The 22736-nt window shown below is 37.6% G+C and overlaps 1 long non-coding RNA gene across 1 annotated transcript in view; it reads left to right on the top strand.

Annotated features, from left to right (window-relative positions):
* The window catches only part of LOC140524549 (uncharacterized), a 41715-nt gene extending 29613 nt beyond the window's left edge, over positions 1 to 12102 (top strand). Inside the window, exon 3 of the long non-coding RNA XR_011973757.1 lies at positions 11921 to 12102. This is a non-coding gene — a long non-coding RNA (uncharacterized lncRNA). The remainder of the gene's footprint in view (positions 1 to 11920) is intronic.
* The last annotated feature ends 10634 nt before the right edge of the window (positions 12103 to 22736 follow it).

Below are 22736 nucleotides of genomic sequence, written 5' to 3'. Positions count from 1 at the left end.
TCTGGTTCATCTGCTTTGGATAAAGTGAAACTAGAGGTTAAAGAGAGCAACAAAGCTAACAGGAAGGCACTTTCACTTTGAAGAAAAAAATCATACTAATAGAGCTGGAAGGGACTTTTGATGCCTTTGAGTTGAACCCATTTGTTTTGCAGTTAAAGAAACTGAGGCCTAGAGAGATTAAGTGACTTGCTCTTGTGTAGTTATTCAGTCATGTGCGACTCTTCATGACCCCATTTGGAGTTTTCTTGGCAAAGATACTGGAGTGGTTTGCCATTTTTGTCTCCAGTTCATTTGATAGATGGGCAAACTGAGCCAAACAGGGTTAAGTGTCTTGCCCAGGGTCATATAGGTAGTGTCTGATTTCAGACTGGATTCTATCTGGATTCAGACTGTCTGGATTCAGTCTGAGTCTGTATTCAGACTCAAGAATGTGAGTCTTTTTGACTCCAGACATCTGATCAGCCATAGTTGGCCACATTGAAACTTGACTTTATCATGGTCATGTCATTTTGGTCCTCTTCAACAGATAGCAACCAACCACTATCCCAGTTTTGATTCACAGAATGTTAGACCTGGAAGAGAACTTGGAAATCAGCTATTCATGTTTGGCAAACCCTGGCCTGCAGGCCAAAACTGACCTGTCTGTTTTTGTATGACTGGTGAGCTAAGAATGATTAACCATATTCTTAGTTTGCTGGTTATACAAAAACAAGTGGTGGGCCATACTTGGCCCATGGGGCATAGCTTATAGATCTCTGACTTTATAGACAAGAAAACTGAAGCTAAGAGAAAGGGGAAAAAAACTTATCCTAAGTCACACAGCTAACTTGCTGTTCTTTTGTCTTGAAGAAGACAGATGACATCATGAGCATGATGTCTTAACTTGTGCATGAACTGGATTTGAGAGAGGCAGAGCTAAAGAAAGTTGCCAGCTTTATTCTGTCCCTCCAGAATCATAGGATTCCAATGACAAGACAAAAGTCAAGATGACTGGTGATGGCACAGGACGCAATAGGTGACTTTGACTTTTCTAAATTAAGATGTTTCCCACCTCTCAGTTTGTCTGAGGCAGCACCAATTCAGTGACTAAGGGCCAGGTAAGAGTTGAGACAAAAGATGGCCTAATTTACCATCACAAAAGACTAAGAGAAATGTTGGTTAGGGGGAAAGCAAATTTCTCTGATAAAGATCTGATATCTAAGATATACAGAGAATGGATAAAGACAAACATAAACCAAGAATCATTCCCAATAAAAAAATGTGACCAAAAGATACAAGTGGGATTTTTTAAAAAAGAGGAAATGTAACAATAGCATCAATCATATTGAAGAATTATCCAAATCACTAATAAATTTGTACCAATTAAAAGAACTCTTAGGTTTAATCTCATTGGCTGAAAAATATCACACAAGAAGAAAATGGTAAATTTTGGAGGGGCTACAGAAAAAAAAACCAAATATAATTGTTGTGGGATCTAAGACAAATCATTTGTAAAAACAATATGGAATTATAGCGAAAAGTCACTACACCGCATATAGTCTGACTCAATACCACTAGTTAATGAGTGGTAGAACCACAATTATAAACATAACATCCTGACTCTCAGGATAACTCTCATTCTACAACATTACACTCCGCTGTTAGTAAGTGTAGTCCAACAAATGATCTGCTAAGAGATCTGCTAACTCAAGGAGCAAAGGTGACCTTAGTGTTGAGGCTGATCATGGCATCACTGAATTAGAGTTGAGAGGTACCTGAGAGATTTTCAAGTCACTCCTCCCAGATACAGATAAGGAAACTGGAGCATATACATTGGCTATTAGAGAGGTTAAGTGAATTTCTGAGATCACATAGGTCACGTGAAAGTTTTGGGATTCAAACTTATATCCTTCAATTCCATACTTATTCTCTTTCCACTGAATTAAGGTTTCTTTTATTGCTAATTGTCTCTACTTCTTGGCAAATGATCCTGGATGAGTTCTGGTCCTGGTGGGTGACATTTTTGGCCAGTAAAAGAGCAAGGGCTTATTGATTCTATCAGATTCTGATGAAGGCTGGCCAGAAGACCTACAGTTACCTCCAAATCAGAGAGAAGTTGACACTCTATTAAAATATCCTTTATTCACAGTTTTAGACAATTTCTCTAGCTTTGGTGTGTTAGACTTCATAATTGAAACTAATTCTCATCAAAGGCGTCCATTTTTTACCATCTGACCTCAGAACTTACCTAGAACTTGTAATAATTACAACGTATTTTCATGACAACATCTTCTATATTAACAACTTATTCGTGAACTTGTCTTGGAAGTAAGGTTTGTTAATAGAATGTAAGCTCCCTATAGCCAGAGATTGTTTCATTTTTGTCTTTTTATTCCCAGTATCGAGTACAGCACTGGACAAATAATAGGCATTCAATAAATTTTTATTGAATTGAATCAAATAATATAATTTCCCACTTAGAGGTCTAAAACTTAGACCTTGAGAAATCCTATGGTTCTAAGCTCAATTTAGGTATTGGGAGGAGACCATGGTCTTAGCTCTGTCTCCTTCAGGGGAGTGAAGTTTGGTCAAACAGTTATGTGTTCACCTTACTATTCACAGAACACTCCTGGTCACCAAACCAGAAGAATAAACGAAGTTGCCAAGTCAAACCCTAGATAGCATACGACACTTCTGAGAAAATGTTAATATGCTTGGTAACAGGACCCCTGTATAATATCTGGAGACTAGGAAAACTTGTGTCAATCTTGACCTTCCCAGGGCTCAATTTCCCTTTTTATAAAATGAAGGCATTTGTCTAGATGATCTCTAAAGTCCCTTCCAATTTCAAGAGCCTATGATTGTGATTCTTATTCATTTTGGAACAGTTAACAGTTTTCTAGCTTCTAAGTAGCATTTAATGAGGTTGGGGGTGGGGAGGACATAGAATTCTACAGTATGAATTAATTCTACAGGTTATTTCTTTATAATGAGATGATTCGAAGCAATCTCAAATGACTTGTATTTAACCTCTCCATTGGTAAAGTATCTTGATTGTTCCCTCTATCATCAGTGGCACTTTAAAGCTCCAGGGAAATCAATAATAGTAAGCTTATCAACAACTAATTCCTTTCTTGTGGTGAAAGTAGTTATGTCATTGAAGAAAGAGCAGATTCAATGCTGGAAAGTTTTCTTATAGTTCTCTTCGTGTATCTTTGTTTCCTGAACAAGTACCCACTGTGAGGTTGTGATCTTTAATTTGCGTTGTCTGTAACTGAATCACACGTGTTTATTCTTATGCCTATATTCTATCTACCTCTGGGTTCCAGGGCATGTTCTGATGATTCTATTAGGATAACAGCTGCTAAGCCAACATGCATCACAGGCTTTGTTTATCCATTTTAGGCTTTGACTTTCTCAAAGAAGGGAGAGACAGACGATCCAGACCTCAAGAAGGAAGCTAAAGTGGACAAATCCTCATATTTTCTTAAATCTTGTTCAACCAAGTTCTGATGACCACTTTTTATATTTCTTTGTCTCATGAGTTGCCATATTTTTTCTTTAAAGGTTTTATCACCAAGTGCCCAGATATATTGGTGATATACTTGTCTGTGTCTGGGCTGGTCCTTAGAAAATATTCTCAGTCTAATACCAGGGACATATGCAAAACCTTTCCACCAAGATAAGATCTTCCAGAACTTGTGATGTGCTGACATAACCTTCAGGAACCAAGGGCTGCCTGCATGCTATGATGAGGCATCAGAGTCAGACTTCTGTGAAGAGGAAAGTAGCATCTGAATGGAAGGCTTACATGCAGGTACTTCTTAGAAAGGCGAAGAAAGGGGTAGAGTATATATCATGGTATACCCCAAAGCTTCAAGAAATACTATTTCATAAGATGTTTGATCACAAAATATTGCAGTGCTAGTGAAAAATATTTTCAGAAAAGACAAGCATGAACATAGTTACAGTTTATGAACCAGCAGTGGTTGTTGAGGATGAAGTAGTAAAAGAAATGTAGACCTTAATAAGATCCTGTAAGTCAAATCAACAATATATTCTGATATTTATTTATGAATAGTTAATAATATTACACTATAGTGACTCTATAACAAGGTGACCACTACCAAGGTAGAAAAAGGTGAGGATGAGAAGAAATATGTGAGAATATATGGTTCAGGAAAAAGATATAATAGAGGCTGAAGACTTGTAGGTTATACAAAAGCCTCAAATCTATCTATCATGAACATTTTCATCAAAAATAAAGAATTAGTAGGGACTGAACATAACAAGTATTAAATAAAGTCACAAAGAATGAAACTGGCTATATTTTAACTGACAGGAAAAGATTCTTTTTTGTATGTGGAGGTTGTCCTTGAGTCAGTTATTTGTGTACTGTTGGACCATCAAATCATCATACCTAACAAAAAAGGAAGATGATGAGAAAAATATGTAGTATAGAATGAAGATTTAACCTTAAGTTATTTAAACAACTCGAATAACATTGACATTAATTATAACAATTTAATCCAGAAGTTAAAACAATGTAAATTAATTGCATTGACAAGGAGAAAATGCCTTAGTCAGCAAACATTTGATTTACTTGCCAGAGAGAAATATGACTGCCAAAGACAACATAGTATTAGGATAAACTTGGCTATAAAATCTTAGGAAGGATGATAGTTGATTATGAGCAATACCATCTCAAAACAAAACATAGTAAAACAGTGGAGGGCAAAACCAGTCTAAAGAAATCTTGGCAAGTTCTCTAACCAAGCACAATCATAATAAAGGTATTGCAAGATGAAAATATAAAGATGACTACAAAGAGAAGAAAAATGGAAAAGATCTGCAAAAAGTATTATGATAAAACTGTTTTCTTCAAAAAGCACAGTGGAATTATCACACTTGTACCCTAGCATTACAGTTCCTGTGGTCTTTACAGAGGAAATAGAAATGATACTAAAGATGGTAAAGACAGCCAGACTGGATCAACTAAATATGGAGGAAATCAGAGCTTGAGATAATATAATTGTCAAGATATTGAGAGGCTGATTCATGAGGTGTCTGGAAGAAAAGATAGTAAAGACATGGGAAAAAATCTCTTTGACCCTTATGGGTACAAAAAAAGAAGATTGAGATAATATCACATTACTAATGTCCACTTATGCTTATTTTCTCTTTGATACAAAACCTTTTTGAGAGTCATGTCCATGTGAATTTAGTGTATCTTTAGAGAGGGTATTAATAGGAACTTAAGAAAGTGATATTTAACAATGGGCCACATTAATTTCATCTTACAATTGACTGGAAGATACAGAGAATAAAGGATGTTACTGTGCTTGTCTGATGATTGAAAAATAGAACGTTCAGCTCAGTAGAGAAAAACACTGCCTTATAGACACTCTTACAACAAGATGTCTCCTGTCCATATATATGCAGATCATTCAGGATTCCTTGGAAGACATAACAATATCCTTGTTCAATGACCCTTAGCTAGACATCAGGCAAGGAACAGAAAGAAAAGATGTGGAGAGAATGAGAAATTACAAGTAGATGGTCAGAGTGTTCCCTCCACTAGAACTCTTACAATGTCAAGAAAAACACAGGAATATCTCTTGACATGTTTGGTGTACCCCCAATAAGGAATTTTTGAGATAACATGAACAAGAGTCCTGTGGAATTGGCATGCATGGAAGGGTGGCATTCTGCATCATTGGAGGATTCTCCCAAATGAATGAGATCATAAATCTATTTGAATATTAAACACTGAGTTTTATCTGATTTGGTTTACTTTTTTCACTTAGTTGGAGATGAATTTAACTCAAAAACATCCACAAAATGCCTTTTATATGCCAGGCATTTGGCTAGGTACTGGAGATAGAAAGTGAAAAAAAGTGAAACAATTCTTGATCTCAAAAAGCTTCCATTCTTTTGGAGGTGGTTGTGTGTGTGTATGTGTGTGTGTGTGTGTGTGAGCGCACGTGTGTGTATCTTTGTTGTGTAACATGCATGCACAAATAAATACAAATTATATGCAAACTGACACAAAGTCATATGAAGACAGAGAGCATTAATAACTTATGGGATTAGGAAAATCTCATTTAAGCTGTGATACTTGAGTTATGCTTCAAAGAAAGAAATTCACACAAACAGAAGTATGTTTATGGTATTCAGACATGACTGGTCACTGTACAAACACTTGGAAATAGCTGATTGAGTGGCATGTATGGGAGAAACTTTGCAGTCCAGTTTGATAAGAAAAGAGAGTATGTGAATGGGGAGTAATATGAAATAAGCCTGGAAAGGTAGATGAGATCCAAACTCTTTAAATGGTTGTCTGACAGTTTGTGTTTTATCCTATTGACAGTAAGGAAACACTGAAATTTTTTGAGTAGGTCTGTGACACAGTCAGATCTCTGTTTTTGGAATATCAATTTGGCAGCAATGGGGAGGATAGATTAGCTAGGGGAGAGACTATAAGCAGAGAGAGAAATTGGGGTGGTTCTGGATTACAATAATTAGATCATTTTAAGCCAATGGATAATATAATTGCTCTTCAGGTCTGTGTACTTCCCTTTTTCCTGCAGTATAAATTTATTTTAGGCAAAGAGTTAGGAGCATAATTATAACTATAGTTTAAAGATGTAAAAACCATTCTTAACTTACTGAGTCCTACAAAAGCACTGTGGCCTCTAGATCAGCTCATGGTATAGATATGAGGGTGTGGAGATTGAGAGCAAAAGGGGAAAGGCTTACCTCTTCATCAAAAAGCAGAGGTAAGAAGAGAAGAAAGAATTCGAAATCATTGAGTTGGGGAGGAGAGGGAACTCATAATATTTGCCTCCATTTTTTTTCAACAAAATAGAGAGTAAGGTTCTCTGAGGAGAGAAAAGGAAGAAGAAACAATATAGAAGGTTTTAGAAGAGAAAGTTTAGAATAGCTGTTGTGAAGAGTGTAGTAGAGCACCAGTTAATGAAGAATAACTGCGTTTCTGCATATCAACAAGAGTCCAGATTATATACAATTTTAGTCAGGGACACATGCCTTTCTCCAGGAGCATTCAGCTTGGGCTTTGAGGGCATGCAAATAGAAACAGCTATTACTGGAGGGGGTAGCCAGGGATGTCAAAAAGATGTAAAGAGTAAGAAGTGCAAAAATTCAGGATAAAGAGGAATTTGTTAACTGGAACAGGGGTTCCAGAGGGCAGGGGGTCTTATTAACCAAAGTAGTTTGACTGTGGAAAGATATGAATGAGCAAATTTTCAGAAAGAGCCCAGTTTTACTTTAGATCATTATTTGTATTAGTCTGAGAGATTAATGATTTAGTCTATTTCAAGCTTGGATTTAGAGGTGGGGGGAGGGGAACAGTGGGTGTACTGTACAAGATAAATGAATAGATCTTTACAGGAAGGTTCACTATTTTGTCTGATGTTTTTTCAAGGCTCAGAACATAGGGCACATTTATATTCACTGCTTTCCAAAAATTGAATATACTATGTTGGCCTGAATATGGCACATACTCTTAAAACAAGGTTTCATGAGCTAGTGTTTGTGTGATATATGTACATATATGTGTACACACATATATGCACACATATGCATGTATGTATATATACATTTATGTGTATATATACACACATATTGATACACACATTTTATATAAAAATGTAAATTTATGTATAATTTCCTATATGAAAAATTATAAAAATTTTTATTAAGGAAAATATTTGTAAAACAACATTTGAATTTCTAAATTATACTAAAATTCCCTGTTCTTCATAAATTCTCATCCTGATGGTACTAAGAATATAATTATAAACCATACTCAGATTTTGTTCCAGATTTTAGGGAAAAGTATAGTCTATGTTCTGATTAATTTGAAAAATAATTTTGTTATTATCAAAATTTGTGTATTTTCTGTGCTGTATTCCATTGTTCTAAGCAGGCAGTAATCAACTGTCTATTCAAAAAGAATGAAATGTTACAAATTTAAAACACAGAGGAATAGGCCCTTTTTTCTTCCGTCCCAATGTCAATCCTTTCAGCCCTATGCTTTCCTTATATATCTTGCATGAACTTTGCAGTGGGACATTCAATTTAAGTAACATTTGTCAAATATTTACTCTGGACAAAATTATACCAAGGTTAAAATGGAAGCATGCTCTAGCTTCAAAGATGTTATTTTAATCTAACGGGCACTGGATTTAGAATCAGAGGTGCTGAATTTGAATCTCAGTTCTGCTACTCACTTATGTGACCTTGGGCAAGTCACTTCTTTTTTTCCTGAGACTCAGTTTCCCATTCTGTAAAATGAGTATGGTTAGATCAGGTGATTTCTAAAGTCCCTTCCAGCGCTTGGTCCTATGACCTGTGACATGCTTTCTGATCCAATGAAACATGGACAATCCTTTTTCCTAAGTGCTTCCATGAACATTCTTGGGATGATATACAATGTCCCAGGTAGAGAATGATGCATGATCTGGGTGTCTATTATCAACAACCGGACAAACTGCTCTGACTTAAAGCCAACAGCCTCCTATTTCCCTTATGCCTTTATGACTCTGATCTAAAGCTGATTGAAATGAAAAGTGTGCAATGTACCTATATAGCACAATGCTATAACACTACATAGGACAAAAGGAGTGACAAGTTTAGGCCATGATACTGAACTTGAACAATTCAGTATAGAAATATAACATCCACTGCCTCAATTATGGTCTTTGGTTTTAGCTGTTACCCAACTGCTTTTCTATCAACCAGTTCTAGTCCCCAGAAATGTTTTCTTATTTAATAAAACTTAAAAAAAAAAAACAACCCTGACTTCCTTCGCTTCTACCTTTTCTTGTATCCTACTTCTCTTCTCTTTAGCTTCCCCTCTTTTCCAGGCTCTCAGCCAAAGGCCCCTGAGTCACCAAGAGCTGACAAGCTGAAATTGAAGTAGGTGGCTGAGAATTTTGATATCTTACTTGTCTAAGGTGTAGTTTGGATTGGGAAAAATGTCCATAGTGTTGTAAACTTCAGTGTGTTCTGTTTGTTAAGATGCAGATCCAAATACTCAGGTAGCTAATGCATGTTCTACTATTAGATGGTGAAACATAATTTTGCACGGAAATTGCAAATCATATAACAGCGACTCTACCAACAGGTAAATCATGCTTCATAAATTCTCCCATTTCCAGTTATTTAAAGAAAACATCTTAAGCAGAAGTTCTCACTATAGGGTCTGAGAGCTTAACTTTTCCCCCTTGACAATAAAATTGGTTTCCATTCCATTCCATTCCGTTGTAGTTCTGTGTACTTTATTTTTATTTAAAAACTTTATTTTGTACTTTATTTTTATTTAAAAACTCTGTGTACTTTATTTTTATTTAAAAACATTAATTCTGAAAATTTTTCACCAGACTGCCAAAGAGGTCTGTGATACAGAGGGCTTAAAAGTCCCATATCTTGAGGATTAAGGATCTAGAGGGGAACCCCATCTTTAGGGAAATTTGCAAGGCTGCTTGAATCCCAGATCCAGAGAGCCCTGTACAAGATGAGCTTTCTCAAGCTAGCTTTGTTGTTTATTGGAGAAGATACTTCAAACTAGAACACTAAATTTATCAAAGTGTGACAGTTTACTGATTATAAATAGAAATAAGCCTGGATAATCCTTACGTATTGTTGGAATAGAGATAATTCCACCCACAAATCTGTTTGTGTTGGACATTATGATTTTGGGCAAATGGCAAGCACATGAAGGCAAGCCATTGTGTTCTCAATCTTTCTCTCACTGTGTCACCTGTATAAAACATAAACAGAAAAACTGAATTCTTTTTCATTTTGACTGTCTTACAAGACATATAGTCCACAGAGGTATCATGCAGAATGATTAAATTTCTATATATAACTCCAGACATCAGAACTATGAACTCTGAGTGGAAATTGCAAAAATGGTAACAGGTATAATGTCAGGAAAGAGCCCCTGTTTCCCTTGTCCAGTTCCCACCTCCCATCTATCCAAAAGTGGAATGGAAAACTTCACATAGTGGTGGTTTCCCCTTATTTTGAGAGCTTCAAACAGAGTATGAATGTTTAAAAATGTTTTCCTTTTGGAAATGAGTTGGACAAGTCAACTGCTGAAGCCTGATCTCATTCCAATCTTCTATGATTCTGCAATATTTTATAGAATTTTGCACACCAAAAACATTTAATCAACATTTGTTGACTGCTGTTGAATGAATCATCATCCTAAAATGTGTTTTTTAAAAATAATCTGCAAAAATAAATTGCAAATGTATCAATTCCATAAGTTTTTGGGTTGATACACAGACTTAGATCTAATTTGTATTCCAACAAATTAATAAGAAACTACCCTCTCCCATCCCAGTTTTTATTTATTTATTGATACTCTCAAGTAACATTAATTTATGATTAGGATTACTGACCCTTCTTGTTACACTCTGGTCTCAAAGGAACTTGGTGGTGATTGGGAGCGTGTTTCAGGAAATGTCCTTCATAATATTCAGTTAGCAGAAAGGAAAACCCTTTTCTGGCTTTTTTTGTCTATCAAATGAACAAATGAATTTCTTTCTAAAACTATATATTTTTTTTTGCAATTATCAGGAAGGGATCAATTTCTTGCCTTGGGAAAAGAAATGTATGATATTCAATATTTTTGTTTCAGAAGTCTAATTTCCCAGGCATAAAACTCTGCCTTGTAAGATTTTTAAGAAATCTATATAATAATATTTTTCTATAGGGTTACATTTTTACAACTGTAGGCATACATGGCTAAAAATCAAAATAGCTATGTTAAAGGTCTCCACAAGGACTAAAGTAGTTTTCCTAAGTAAAAGAATTGGAACTCTGGTTGGCTTTGCTGTGTCAATTGAAAGAAAAAAATTGAAAGAAAAAAATGTCAAGATGTTTTCCCTTCTGTCCTTTCTTCTCAGCAAATAAGAATGAGTGGGCTAGAAAATAATTTACCTCAAACAAGGCCAAGCTCATTAAGTCTAAAATAACTTATTTCTGGTGTTTATAACATTTTTCTTGTATGGTTCCTGAAATACACATCAAGCTATCCTGAAAAAGTTATGTTCTGGGGATAAAAGGATCTGATCTACTTACATAATAGAGCTGAGGCCCACTGAGGAAAGCACTATAGGGCTGGCTCCAGTTCTGTTCAGCTCTTTCAGAATTACCACTATGAAAGGTGGTTGCCATGGCCACTGCTCAAGTGCTAGTCTCAAGTCCTTCAAAGACAAAGAATGCAGAAAGTAAAAAACTTAATTCTGTATCAAAGACCACCTCACTGCAAGTATCCTTTCCTTAGGTAAAAGATGACCCTGCCTTTGGACTGTGAAACTGTCTTTGGGCACTTTCCTGTCCTTTCCCCTATCTCTTGCCTGCATTTTCCTGTTTCTTTGGAAATAGATGCAGAGATATTAAATTTTACAAGGAAAGCATGAGACTCTAGTTAGATCTGCCAATGGTTCCCTCATTCAGGTTTTAAATAGAAATAGACTCTGACATCTATATTGAGAGTTCTCGATATTTATTGATATCGCATCAACTAAATATGGTTTGGGAAATATCTAAAATGCCGAGTTAGGAAATTGTTTTTTTCTGTAGTGGATAAAGGTTTCCAAACCTCATTCCTTTGTCATTTGGTACCTAATTTTGCATTCTTAGCATGTCATTTACGAGTGGTAAAAGATTTCACCAGCTGCAGATGTCTGGGTGGGATGGATATTGACATGGGTTAGATTACTGATGAAACTGCTTAGCTATGAGATGCCTCTGTAAGAAGCAACTGATGTATTTTTAAGAAGTCATACTTCTAGAGGAGAAAGTCATAGGCACAAAAGCAATGTGAGTGGCCTTATGCATAGCCCAACTGCTAGCAACACTGATTGGATAAGCTTAACTATAAGAGTGAGAAAAGTCTGCCTTTCAGTTTCAACAGAACCAAAATGAGAGATGAGGAATAAGACGCCAGGAGGCATTTGTCTGTTAAGTGAAAAACTCCACGTTGCAGGAGAAAATAAATGAAGATCCGTAGGAAATAAAACTGGAACTTCCTTCGTTCATATGGTACGTATGTATGTGTAATGGAAAAGACACTAAACTAAGATTATGGGGAGCACTAATCTAGGCTGTATTACTCATTGGCCTTGGAACCTTGGAATTCATTTCCTTTCTTGGACTACACTATCATAAAGAAGTAGAGGAGTTCAATATGCTCTGTTTCTTTGACCCCTATTGTATGTTAGAAGACACGAACAGCTTTACTAGGGTCTAGATATATAAAGTACCTAAATTTCTTCTTTCATGCTTCAGATTTTTAAAAAAAAAGAAACACTAGGTCCATGCATATTATAGTTATATATTTTAGGTGGGCTCTGCCGGAAGTATTTTTAAAATTTTAATCCCGTATGTCTTCCCTCTTGCAGTCTGTTGACTTTATGTTACAAGAGAAAACTGTGTGATACTAACTCACAGCCAATTGTGGTTCAAAGTGGGATAACTATAGATCTAACTCTGGGTGGGCTCTAGTGAAACTCCCAATGCCATGGCAGGAGCTGTTCTCTTGGGACTTTGCTGCTTTTGAAGTAATGCTAAGTAGGCATGGTCATCCACACCTAACACTGTGTACCTTGGCACTGACTCAGGCCCCTGAAGGTGGATATCTGAGGACATACTCTCTGAAAAGACAAGGCTTCTGAAGAAAAAGGAAGGGAGTAGGGGGGAAGGCAGGATCTGTCTCCATTGTCATAAGCCTTAAAACACCAGATCTGGAAGAGACCTTTATAGGTTATATGGTTCTATCATCACATTTAAAAGGTGATTAACATGAAGTTTCATTTAGAAAAGATCACAAAATGAGTTCGTAGTAGAATTTGGATTTGGATCTATGTCTGATGGACAGGTGAGGGTTCTTTGGTTCCCACTAGACTGGTTCAGGAATTAAAAGTTTCTTTGGAATCAAAAGACCTGCCCCCAAGACCCCAAATTACCACTAATTCATTGCATGATCTTGCACAAATTATATTATTAATTACTTGGTAAGGCCTGCTCCTTATCTGGGGAGTTAAGTATATGCTAATGACAGTCTTTGAAAGATGCAGATGTGGATAGCAAAAAAATTATTTATGGTCCAACAGACACTATTAACTCACCCTCATAATATTTTTTATAATTTCTTAAATGTGTGCTGTGTCATTTTAGTTGCATCAAACTCTTTGTGATCCCATTTGGGATCTCTTGGTAAAGACACTGGAGAGGTTTGTCATTTCCTGATCCAGTTCATTTTACGGATGAGGAAATTGAGGCAAAAAGTGTAAAATGACTTGCTTGGGTCTCTGAGGCTGGATTTGGACTCAGGACTTCCTAACTCTAGACTTGGTGCTCAATCTACTGTGCCACCTAGCTGTCCCATAATTTCTTAAATGGATTCATAAATTTAGATCTAGAAGGCACCTTAGATGCCACATGAGGAAAATGAGTCCAAGGACACACAGGTCGTATGAAGTAGAATAAGGATTTGAGCCAAGATCTTTTACCTTCAATTTCCACTGCAATACACAGCATATATATAGCATTATTCTTCCCTACAATGTCTAATCAAGTTTCATATTTCTCTTTAAGCAATCACCAAGTATGTCTGCCTTTCTAGTGACCTGAAAATTACAACCTTACAAGAACAAACCAAACTCAAAACACTGACACATAAAAAAATCTTCAATTGAAAGCATAACAGATAGAGATTTCCCCAGCATGACCAGAGTAACAATGCTATCTATTAGAATCCTGTGATAGAAACAATTTCTATAGAATGTCAATGTACAAAGTGCTCAGAACAAAGAGGTAAACATCTGGAAATAAAATGTTTTGTGTATAAGTAAAATCAGATGTTTGGGAGAATAATTGAGTCAGGGAACCAGCAAAGATGGCAGAGTAGGAGGAAGTAGGACAGTTTTGCTTTTCCCCACAACTATTTCTGCCAAGACCAAGGAAAAGCACCAGACTGAATAATGAATGGCAAGTCCAAGGAGAAATGGCAGTGAGTCATTCTTCCAATCTAACATTGAGGACTCAGCGCAGAGGTAAGTAATCAGAGAAAAGGCTATAACCAGGGAGTCAGTCTGTAGTTCAGTTGTTCTATTCTTGAGAATGAGGGGCAGCTAGGTGGTATGGTGGATAGAGCACCAGCGCAGGAGTCAGGAGGACCTGAGTTCAAATCTCACCTCAGACATTTGACACTCACTAGCTGTGTGACCTTGAGCAAGTCACTTAACCCCAATTGCCTCATCCTGGGTCATCTCTAGTCATCCTGATGAATATTTGGTCACTGGATTCAGATAGTTGTGGAGGAGAAGTGAGGCTGGTGACCTGCACAGCCCTCCCTCACTCAAAGCAAAGTCAAGTTCAAGTCATGTCATCATTTCTCAGATGGCATGGTCTTCTTCAGCAACGAAGGACAAACACACTCAGCTCACACTCTTGAGAATGAACCTGTATTCAGCTCACATACTGTAGCTGAGTAACAGGAGCAGGGATTGTTGACTATGCAGCTCTATGACTATGCAGTTACAGAAGTTCTCAGCCAGCCAGTAGGGGCCAAGACCAGCAATTGTCTGCTAAAACTCTAATCTAATCTAAAACTCTAATCAGTAGCCAGCTAACAGTTGTGTTGCCCAGATCCAAACTGAAGTTGGGAGTTTTTTAGACCAAGGTGGAAGCAGGCAGACTATGCCTTGGTTTATATCACTTGGGGCCCACTGAAAGTTTGTAACTTTATTGCCTGAGCCACCTCTGAGATTCTTGAAGAACACAACTCTCAATACACAGAGAATACGTTAGAACTCCAGATAATACAGATCAGGACCAAAGAAGGCCCTAATCCCAAGGAACATTCCTTCTGGAAGTGACAATACCTATTCCTAATATAGAATTCAAATAAATAACCTGCATTATTTTTGGTTTTGTTTTTATAAAATTTGTAGTTGAAAAAAATTCCTTAAATTAAAAAAAAAAAACCTTTTTACTGTGTTTTTGCTTATTCCTCTAACATTTTCTAATGATCAGTTAAAAATGATAACGCTCTCCCTTTTCCTCTGGTAGTTCTTCCAGCAATGGAACTTTATTATTAGTTTCAATATGCAACTTTTTAAATGTACAAATAAAATGATAAATTTTTCAAAGTAAAAAAGTGATCAACATTTAAAAAAATTACAACAGAACCCAGCGGGAAGAAATAGGAGAAATTTCACTTAAATGAGAAAGAAAAAAGAAGTTCTTAGTTGAAAAAAATATTTTGAACACTTAAAAAGGGAAAATAATTGCATTTATGTATTGCCTTGGTAAACCATTTTATCTCTGAACCTTAGTTTTATTAGCTGTAAAATTTTCATGCATTATGGCCGAGGTAGCCTATGGGGGCAAATTCTTAAGGTATGCAGAAATATTCTCTGCTTTCTTCTAATACAACCAGGAGGAAATTTTGAGGAGACAGTTTCTGACCATGAATGACTTAAGGGTTGGTATTGTATGATGGTCAAGTCTTCAAATTAACTATGGAACTAGAAGAAATACCAACTCATATGGAACTGAACCAGAAATGAGTAGGCATGCAAAGTCTCTTCCTTCCTATAGTCCGTGTAGCAGAACTGGGCAGGTGTAAACTTAGCAATTAGCCTCATCCTTCCACCTGGCTGCCACGTGTCCATGAACACATGGAACATCTATGTTTTTGTGTTTTTTGTTTTCCGATCTCATATGGATGATTATTCTGAGATAGGAGTACCCAGGGGCCCTTTTGAGTTAGAGATATCCAAAGTATACATCAGAGGCCCAACTAGCAAACAGATTTAGTAGAAGGGTCCATAAGAAGTATTGGAGTAGCCACAGAATTTAGGAAGTGACTGAGCAGCAATGCTGAGATAAACACGTCCAGATACTGAACTATCTAGAGAGATTTTGGAATAGTAAATGAGCATCCATTCTCAGCAACAGCTAAGTCAGCCAAAGAGCCAATAAAGCAGCTAGGGGACCAGTGGGGTTATCTTTTCTGGAATCTGAGTAGAAGGGAGAAGAAAGTGCTGTTAACAGTAGAATGTCTTGGCCCATCAGAGGAGCGGCCTGGATCAGTAGAAGAATAACCTAGTCCAGAAACATATGACCCATGCAACAGAGAGCCATGTCTAAGTGAACTTCCTGAGAATTCCACAAAGGGAGATAAGGCCTTCCAGAACCAGGAGCTAAAAGATATCTTTTGGGCTTGTGAGCCTTGGTACTCTATGTTTAAACTCATTCTTTCTAGGGACTTTGTGGAAGTGGAAAGTATTCATCTAGTTTGGAGGGCGGGGTTATATGTTTTACATTAACTGTTCTTGCTAAATGCCTTTTCTAAAAGCTAATTGATGACCATTAGTTGGTGTTAACAGACAGCACCCCAATGAGAGTTTATAAGGGGTCATACCAGAAACCCCAAATCCCTCAGGCTTCCCCATAGAATCCTAAGGGGAATAATAGTCAGCTCCCTGGGAAATCTGGTGAATGGAAACACCAAGTTGAGTGTGACCCCAGACAGGGGTACTACGTGCATAAATTTGTTTTAGCATACAGAGTTGTGAAGGAAACACTTTGTAAATTGTCATGTGAGAGGTAATTGTTATTATTATTGTGAGATATGACCAAGAGAGACAGTGAGATCCCCATGCTGATGAAATCACAGATACTTTGTATTTTATGGTTATTAGTATGTTGGGAGCAAAGGAATACCCACTCAAGTATGTTTATGCTTCAGCAAAAAAGGCATGTAATAAGAAGTTTTTTAGCTCACAGGTAGTTTTTTCTTTATTTCAAATTATAAGGGTTGGAATGAATGATCTCTCAGGTCTTTTTCAACTCTGAAATTCTGTTGCGAAAAAGAGATTCAATGGCAAAGGAAATGCCTTGTTTTTCTAAATCACAAGGTTATGAATTTTGAGAAAAGTCCAAGTTTCATTTGTACCATAGCCAAAAGCTTTGATCATAAAACCCCCAAAACTCAAAAAAATAAATGACTTGTTATTTTGAGTCAAAGTTTAGATTTACCTTGGTGAATAAAATTGTGATTTCTGATTTCTTCATTGTCACACATCTACATCTCAGGTTTCACTTATTGTATTCTAATTTGCAATATCATTATTTGAGTATATAGCATCTTCCTGACAGAGCTTCTGGAAGGCAGAAACTGGTATCTTTGTATTTCCTACCTCGTTGCTATTGCAAATATTTGTTGAATGAAAATGAAGTGAATTCTATTGTGGCCCCCACTCTGGACTGAAATGTCAGTTTGGGCTCCCTGACTCTGTTGATAATGCATGTTACACTAGTTTGTTTGTTTATTTGCATTTTGCAGTGGATAGAGAGGTAGGCACAGAGTCAGGAAGATATATCAGATTATTTTTCTAATATCTATTGGCTATATGACCCTAGAGAAATCACTTCAACTCTCATTGCTACTGGTGGGAACAAGCTCCTAAGTCCTCCCCTCAATGGGAGTTAGCCTAATTTTCCTTCAAAGGTATTGAAATTATTCTTCTATTTGATTGGCTCAAGAGACTAAAGGCTCAGTCTGTTTATATCACTTCTTCATTGCCCAAGCACATATCAGTCACAAGAAGATCCAGGCCCCCTCTCTGATGTGTGGGCAGTGGAAATTGATGGACAACTCAAGCAGGGGGATTACGCTCAACTTGAGGTATCCTCAATTCTATCGTTGTTGAATATCATTCTCTGTGATGGCTAAGTAAATTTCCTTTTGTTAACTGTTGGATCTACAAGCATTTCGTTTTGTTCCAACATGAGCTACCTGGGGGCTAGCTTGAGTCAAGCCTAGTCTAGCATAGTGCCCCTGTAAGTAAAAGAGTATTGTTGGAGAGAATTTCCTTAGGATGAGTTTCATACACCAGTAAACTCAAAAGTCTTACACTTCTACCCCACACAATCAGACTTTTCAGGTCTGAGTTTGATAAGTTCAAGACTCTACAAGCTTTTCACTTTCTGTCCAGAATAGATTTTGGGAACCCCTCTATCTCCTGGATTTGGGAGTCACCAGCAATGACCACAGGTTGGAGACTATTCTCCCATATGCTTATCAATGAAATAACACATATTTAAATGGCTATAATAAAGCATTTTCACACATATGATCTCATTTGAGCCTTACAATCATCATGTTGGTTAAACAGTGGAAGGATTATTATCCGTATGTAATAGGTGAGGAAAATAGCAATGAGCTTACCCAAGATCATTTTACTAGTAAATGCGAAAGCTGAGATGTGAGTAGTCTTCTGATAGCAAGTTCACCTTTCTTTTCCTTCTGCCACAATGTCCCACTGATAATCATTGTTTGCATGTTTCTGTGGTTATTCTTACCTCCTTGGTAGATGAGGAAAGTCTTTGGCAAAATAAAACCCTCAAACAATTGCCCTGCCCCCTACTCTTAGCCAATGACTTTGAGTAACTTTCTGGTCAGAAGTAGAGTTTAAAATAAAAGAAAGGAAGGATAGATTTCTCCTTTAAAGATTATGACTCTGGGGTTATGGGGTTTTCTCACTCCCTTTTTCTCAGACAGTAGCTTTTCTTCTCCCCTTCCAGCCAACCAGTACATACAGATCAGATTTTCAGAGTATTATGGTCTGCATGAGAGCATCTAGGGAACTGGATGCAGCAGTAAACAGAGTGCCAGGCCTGGAATTGAGAAGACTTATCTTCCTAAGTTCAAAACTGGCCTCAGATCCTGGGCAACTGTAAGGACAAGCAAAGTAGAATCTTTTGCTGTTTTGGTTTTACTAAAATGCTTCTGCCAGGCCTAGAGGCCTGTGTGGGCTACCCGAGTCTTCTTACCTCACCTCCGAGGTCTTCGGTTGGCCAAAACCGGATGCTCATATGAGAGAAAGGACGTTCCAGAGTCGAACAAGGGTTGAGCTTTATTTCAGGGTCTCGGTTACAAGTGCAGGGGAGGTCTTCCTTAGGAGGAAGAGGGGGAGATTTCCTAAGGAGGCTAAGATCTTAAGGGATTGGAAGTAGAAGTACAAGCGGGGAGAGAGGGGGAGGGGAGAGAGGAAAGAAGAAAAGCGGAGCCTACTGTCCTCTTGGCTCCTCACGTGCTAAGAGAGCTTTCAGGCTTCCTCAATCCTACTTAACCTTCAGCCACATAGTTTGCATCTGAATACCGTGCTGTTAGGTAACTAGGTGTGCCCAGATCCGGGACAATCTCGAGGGCGGGGAGATCTCTCTCCCATCACGTTTCTCACGGGAAGAGGCGGAATTACTCGAGATAGCTCGGTTCACCTCGATTCCCTGCCGTTTCCTGGGGGGGTCTCGTGAGAGCTCTAAGATTTAGAAGCTCCCACCTTTACCCGCCCGAGACTGTCCACATGGAATTGAGCTTCCAATCCCAACATGCTTCTGAATAATGTGATTAAGGAGGATCTTTCCCACCTGTTGTGGGGTCTGGGAAAATTTGTAGGAAGGTTTACCTTTTGTTAATGAGGTACTGATTCTCAAGAGATGTGATGCCCTCTGGCTCTAAAAAGTGTATAGGAACTCTGGTGCAGTTTTATTTTGGGGATTGCTGAGTGGAAGTGGTTGTTTGGCCCGATGAGGACTCTGGGAAGCTGTTAAGGAGGGTCCTCCTGCATTGAAAACCCAGATGTTGGTGCTTCCTTCTCTGGTAAGTATGATTAGACAGTTGGACCTCTGTTAATCATTGATTTCTCTGTTTCTTTGAAGTTTAGAGTGCAGACTCCCCTGAACTAGGTGAATGATACATGTGCTTGGTTAAAATGATTGCTAATCCCTCAAAAGTTGCCTTTTCTTTTATGAATGCAGATCTAAGAACCTGTGATAGCAAGCCCCACCCTATGTATGCTAGGGTGCTTACTGATGCAGCAAGTCACTTAACCCTGCTTGCCTCAGTTTCCTCATAGGTGAAATGAGCTAGAGAAGAGCAAACCACTCCAGTATCTTTGCCAGAAAAACCCCAAATGGGGTCATGAAGAGTTGGGCATTATTGAAAAACAACTGAACAGCAAATGGCATGGGAGCATTTTTGTGCATTATGAGAGAGAAGGGGTAGGAAGCACAAATTACATACATTCAAGAAAAATAACAAAACCTGTCCCCTTCTGCTAGGTTAGCTTTACCAGTATTTTGGGCATTAAGCTACCCTTTGTACTAATATGTCAGGACTGTGAAATGCATCCTACAGAAGTTTCACTTTAGTCATTCTTTTCCTTTACAGAAGACATAGTCAAGGGAGTTAAAAGCTATGATGTTTCCAGGGGCAATGACTTCCAATATGAACACTGGTTTGAAGTTTCATATTCATAGTGAAACATTCCCATCCTTGACTCTGTCAAGCCTGAAGGAATCTTAACAACATGGAATATACTGTCTACCTCTACGGCTTTACTGTATCAGAAACTTGTATGGTGCAATCCTAATAAATGTGACGACGTCTTTGTTCACTCAGCCTAGAAATGAAGTACTTTTTAAGGGCTTTGGACATAAGGAAAAGCAAACATCAGGGTCACTAATCACATTTTGGGAGATTCAGCATTTCTGAAGGCTTTGTTTCTACCTTTTCTTCAACCTTTTCATCTTCTATATAGCAATTGTATGAAGTTATTTCTTTTGGATGACTTGACAAAGTCTAAAAAGTCTCTTCTCAAAAAGAGGAATGCAACACCTTCTGTGGGCTAAAATTTCCCTATAATATGATGATTAAAAATTTGCATCTTCTAGATGTGTCTTGTGTCTTTCATAATGTAATGGCTTTTAGAAATAATGGTCGGAGGCAATGCCACTGCTAGGTAGTTCAGAATAATGGAAATTAGACTTTTTGCTGTCATTTACGTAGCACTTAAAGTTTGCAAAGTGCTATATAAATGTGATTTCCTTTGGTCTTCACAAATCTGTGAGGTAGGTGCTAAGGAAAACCCAGGAGAGGCAGTAGGTGGTATAGCAAACTTGGAATCAGAATGACCTGAGTTTGAATCTTGCCTCAAACATTTATTAATTGGGTGATCATGGTCAAAATGCTTAGCCTGTCAGCCTCAGCTTTCTCATCTGTAAAATGGAGGAAATAATAGAACCTACCACACAACCTATTAGGCTTGCTGAGAAGATCAAAGAAGATTTTATATATGTGTGTGTGTGTGTGTGTGTGTGTGTGTGTGTGTGTGTGTGTGTGTGTGTGTGTGTGTGTACTATCATTATTGCTATTAAAGGAGGCAGGGTTGTTTAATCATAGAGAGGTGTCTTAAAGCCAGGAAAATCCTGGTTCAATTCCAGCCTCTGACTCCTACTGACCACAAGACCCCGGTAAGTCATGTACCTTTTAGTATACTAGGTAACTCTCTATAAGTTGCATTAAAGGTGCTGAGGAAGTTTCCTCATCTGAGAATTCTCTATACCAATAAAAGCACAGCTTCAGTTCCTATCTATTATGAATACAGTTGTAGCAACTGAGGCTTAGAGAGACTGATGACTTTCCCAGAGTCACACAGTTAGTAAGTGTCTGAAGTGGAATTAAAAGCCAGGTTTTCCTGACTCAGCATCCAAGATTCTATCACACCACATTGTGTCATTGGACGGGGATTTAGGATACTTGGTTCTCGTCTTTTCTTTGCCATGATAGCTAACTCCCAATTAAAGTGAATAAAGAATCCCCTGAAGTGGTCACGGTATTTGAATTTGTCCTGTTCCATTGGGTTGTAAACAACAACCATATTTTCATAGCTATAACTTCAAATAGTGCATATTTGAGTACATAGAACCATTGTAGAGGATTCACTACTCCTACTAATCAGGACCTGGCTATTATTTCCAGGATGACGTCACTTCACTACTTTGGACCTGAATCTCCTTCTTTGTAAAATGAGGAGATTTTAAATCTATTCCAGCAGATTATCTCTAAGGCTCCTTCTGGCACCAGCATTTGTGATCTCTTTAATTCCTTGGCAGGTCTCCAGACGGTTTGATTCTCTCTCTAGTACTCAGAAGCCCTCTATCTTCCTGAATAGAGTGTGTGAAAACTTTTTTTGAAATTCTAAGGGCATGAGCTTACACCAATGAGTATATCAGCCAGGAGAGGTTCCTTTTGTTTCATGAATTTAACTTAGAACAAAGAGCTAGTCAGGAATTACAGACAAAGTATTAGTTGTAGAGTCAGAAGACCTAGGGCTGCATCTTGCTAATGACATTTGCAAACTATTTTGACCACAGGCAGGTCAATAAACCTGAGATTCAGTTTCCTTATTTGTGAAATGGTCATTGGGTGAATCCTTGTCATTACCAACATGACAGGGTCCTTATAAGGAAAGCATTGTAAATGTTAGATCACTACAAAAATGGAAGGTTTCACTAAGTTCCCAACCAACCTTGCCTTATCCCTTGAAATGGAAAGGAGCATTTCTTCAATAAAGAGATGTGTTTAAGCTCATAAGCCATGTTAACATATCCATGGGACCTGGTACTAAAACATTTGGAATTGTTGAGTATGTTTAATGGTTTTGATTCATACTTAGTGATTCAAATGAGTCCTCTGTTATGTATTTGAAGGTTGAATAATTTAACTGTTTAAGAGGAATGTAGGGAAAAGGCTTGGATGAAACAATTTCATGAAGACACAGGATGCTGGTCTGCAGGTAAACTGACTGTGTCACCATGGGTCAGTTATTTAACTTCTCTGAGCCTCAGTTCCCTCATCTGTAAAATAG

Source organism: Notamacropus eugenii, chromosome 1 (genome assembly GCF_028372415.1).
Source record: "Notamacropus eugenii isolate mMacEug1 chromosome 1, mMacEug1.pri_v2, whole genome shotgun sequence".
Classification (NCBI taxonomy): Eukaryota; Metazoa; Chordata; class Mammalia; order Diprotodontia; family Macropodidae; genus Notamacropus; species Notamacropus eugenii.
Note: the sequence above shows the minus strand (reverse complement) of the source record. Positions and strands in the feature narration are given on the sequence as shown.